We start from the raw sequence: 4,061 nt of genomic DNA, 5'->3' as shown, positions 1-4,061 counted from the left end.
AGTAAGTTGAATTTTGCTTAATTCCAATACCATATCATTCATGTTCTGGTAGCATGTTTTAGGCTATTATTTGGAAGACCATCATATTGAAGAACAACATCAAACTTCTAGAAGTCATGAATGGTAATTTTAATGTTTAAGCTGATACAAATATGCCTGTGAGAAAATTTTAATATGATCTGGAAGCTCTAAAAGAAAGCAAGTGTGTAAAATATCAGTTGTTTTATTGTAGCTATGATTATAATATTCTTCCAAAACTGTGTACCTCAATGTCAGTTATCTGATTGGTGTTTGCAAGGCATTTCTGTAAGAAAGAAGAGAAGGAAACAATGCCTTACAAGATTTCTTTATTTGATATGTATCTCCATTAAAACCATATTGTGTAACTACCAATTTGTATAGTCTCATAATATTTAGATGTTGCACATTGAATATTGATAAACATGTATCCATAACCTAATAAGCAATTACTCCGTGATAAAATTGGTGATACTCATATTCTTGTGGTGAAATTTTTAAGTTTATTGTGAGGTCATTTTATGAGAGTCAAGAATGTTGTCATGGAGAAACATTAATAATGTCTACAATGAACAAAAAGTCAATGTGTGTGCATTCAATGTAGAAACCTTTCATTTGTTCTGCTGTTTTAATGGGTGTTTCAATTGTCAGAATGTATGCAACCGTGGGAGCATAGGGATATTAAAAAAGAATGTACCTTTATCTATTTCAGAACAATGAGAAGATATGTAGGATTCTGCCTTTGGTAGATTTTCTGAATTTGATAGTGTTTTCAGTTAATTCATTTTCTGAGTTTACTGGGAACACCCCCAATGTCACATTGCAGAAAATCTCTATATGTACTAGAAGTTTGGAAATTCTTCTGTTCATCCTGGTTCACAGTGCTCCTGTGGTTTGATTCACACTACAAGAAAAACTAAGAATGGTATCAGCATTTTAATGCTCTGAGTTGTTTTGTATTTCTTCAGACATGTGAAATACATCATATAGAAATCTCATATAGAAAAGGAAGCTATAAATGTGAGCCATGTAATAAATGCCCTTACCATCACAGTCATTTTCAATGAGGTAAAGCAATCCACAGTGAGCAAGTACAACCGTGAACATCAAAGGGATAAAACCTTATGATTTGAGTGTTCTTTACTATTAGACCAACTGTAAAATTGATTCATATTGGTAAAATGATTGATCAGGCTAATGAATGGGTTAAAGCTTTCACATGTGCCCATTACTGTTGCAGGCATGAAAGAAGTTATACTGGAGAGAAACTGTACGAAAGTAACCAATGTGGTAAAGCCGTTTCATGTCATAGTAATCTCCAAAGACATAAAAGAACACATACTGGAGAGAAACCTTATGAATGTAATCAATGTGGTAAAGCCTTTGCAAGGCCCAGTCATCTCCAAATCCATAAAGAAACACATACTGGAGAAAAACATGAATGTAATCAATGTGGTAAAGCCTTTTCATGTCACAGTAGTCTCCAATATCATAACAGAACACATACTGGAGAGAAACATTATGAATGTAATCAATGTGGTAAAGCCTTTCCATCTAACAGTGGTCTCCGATATAAAAGAACACATACTGGAGAGAAACCTTATGAATGTAATCAATGTGGTAAAGCCTTTCCATCTCACAGTGGTCTCCGATATCATAAAAGAACACATACTGGAGAGAAACCTTATGAATGTAATCAATGTGGTAAAGCCTTTTCATGTCGTAGTGGTCTCAGATATCATAAAAGAACACACACTTCAGAGAAACCTTACAGATGTAATGAATGTGGTAAAGCCTGTGCATATCTCTGTACTCTCCAAAGACATAAAAGAACACAAACTGAGCAGAAATCTTTTGATTGTACTAAATTTGGGAAATCATTTACGTGCCACAGTGGTTTCTGAATACAGAAATGAACACATATGAGAGAGAAACCATCTGAAAGTAATCAAAATATTAAAGACTCTGCATGTCCTAATCATTCTTAAAAGCATGAAAGAATTTATAGTAGGTATAAACTGTGGTGATCTAAATTTGTTCGATGCTACAAAGTGGCAATATTAAGAGATATGCCTTGTGGGAGATGTTACCTTTTTGAAGGGATTGCATCACTATGGTGGTGATCTTTCCAACTCAGGCCAGTACAAAACAGACCCTCCTATGACTTGGCTGGAAGACAGTCTCTTCCTGACTTCCTTCACATGAGGATGCAGAACTCTCAGCTCCTTCTCCTGCATCATGGCTGCCTGCATGCTGACATTCCTGCTATGATGGCAATGGACTAAACATTTGAAACTGTAAGCCAGGCCCAGTTAAATATTTGCCTTTAACACAGTTGCCTTGGTTACAATGTCTCTTCTTAGCAATGGAAATTCTATCTAAGACAGTAGTTACTACCCCAGACTTAAGCTTTGGTATGATAGACCTGACCGAGGTTTTTTGTTTTGTTTTATGGAGCAATGTGGATGTTTAGACTTTGGATCTGTATATGTATTAAGTGGAACTTACTGGGACATCCTAGTAGGAATATGAAACACATATGAACTGAGGGTGATTTGAACTTAGTGTATAGTTTTTATGATGTTTTGCAGAAGAATGTTGCTGCCTTTTGCCCTTGTCTGTAGAGTGTCCATGAAGATAAGGTAAATAGGTTGATGTTCATTGCATTGACAAAGGAGGTTTCAGTGAAGCCAGCAAAGCCTTTGACCTGTGTTTAGTCTCATGATGATTTGAGCAAGCATAGTAATCTTAGAAAGAAAATATTGACATATAAAATATAAAATGTTAGGTCAAAAGAGAAAATCTAACCAGGAAGTTGAATGAAGCTAAATTCTGTGATCAATGATATTAAATGGTATTAAAGGAACGGTGACATTAGGGCAAGATTCCTTCCACCTAATCTTATGGATTTGAATTGTATGAAGGAAAACTGTATCGTGTTAGGCATTATTATTACCTAGTTGTTGTTTTCATGAGGACACAAGAGTTACCAGTATGTGTGAAGTTGACAATTAATGAATTGTGATTACTATCCTAGGTTATCATTTTAAGATCTAAAATAAAATACTTAAGTACAGACATGGAGGTATATTCCGTAAATCCCAGATAAACATCAAGCACATCTCTGAATCAAGTCTTCCTGGTCCAGAACATGTTTAAAGTAAGGAAAAGCTTAGGTATGGGCAAAGTGTTACACATGTATTACCCAAGATTCAGAATACAGAGCCATGCAGATCTGAGTTCAAGGTTTATCTACAGAGCAAGTTCAAGGACAACCGAGCTTAGGCAGTGAAGTTGTTGAAAACTAGAAAACTGGTGATGAAGTAGCAGAAGGGGCCAAGTTCCAGCTCCAGAAAGCAGAGGAGCTCAGGAGCTTTGTCCATGTGGCTCTGCTTTTCGAGGAAAGAATAGAAGGAACAACTGAGACAATTGATGCTTGTTGGCTGTAGTTAAAAAATTAGTGGGGACAAAGAAGAAACCAGCATCACTGAGGTGACATCTTCTGGTGTTTTCTGAGAGGAGAAAGAAGTTGTATTCCAGAGGTAGCCAAGGTTGTCCCTTGTTGTGCAGCTTGACTCAGTCCTGTGTAAGACTCACCCAGGTTGCACTGGTTTTAAGACATGAATGTTTCATGCAGCGCAGATAAGGCTTGGCACCATGAAGGGAGCATGAGAGGAATGCAGTCAAGACTGTTTGTCACAGAAGAACCCAGCATGTTGAAGATGGCAGTCCGTGGGATGAGCAGAAAGAACAGCAGCAGCAGTTGAGTGGAGTCAAGCAGAACCTAGTGTACTATAGAGGGAAGAGCTGGAGAGAGACCCAGCTTCTTTTGAGGAGGACAGAAGATCATCTCTGGATCCCAGATACTGGAACAAGAAGCTGTAATTTTGAAGTTACTTTGGTGACCCCAAGAGTTTTAGGATCCAGAGCTGTGGGATACCTTCTCAGGAAAAATACTTTCAGGAAATATAATCAGCCAAAGAGAAAGAATTGTGCTGCAGTGAGCAGGGCAGGAAGGAGTTGGAGATCTGAAGAACACTTTG

This window comes from Arvicanthis niloticus (genome assembly GCF_011762505.2).
Source record: "Arvicanthis niloticus isolate mArvNil1 chromosome Y unlocalized genomic scaffold, mArvNil1.pat.X SUPER_Y_unloc_2, whole genome shotgun sequence".
Taxonomy (NCBI): Eukaryota; Metazoa; Chordata; class Mammalia; order Rodentia; family Muridae; genus Arvicanthis; species Arvicanthis niloticus.
Note: the sequence above shows the minus strand (reverse complement) of the source record.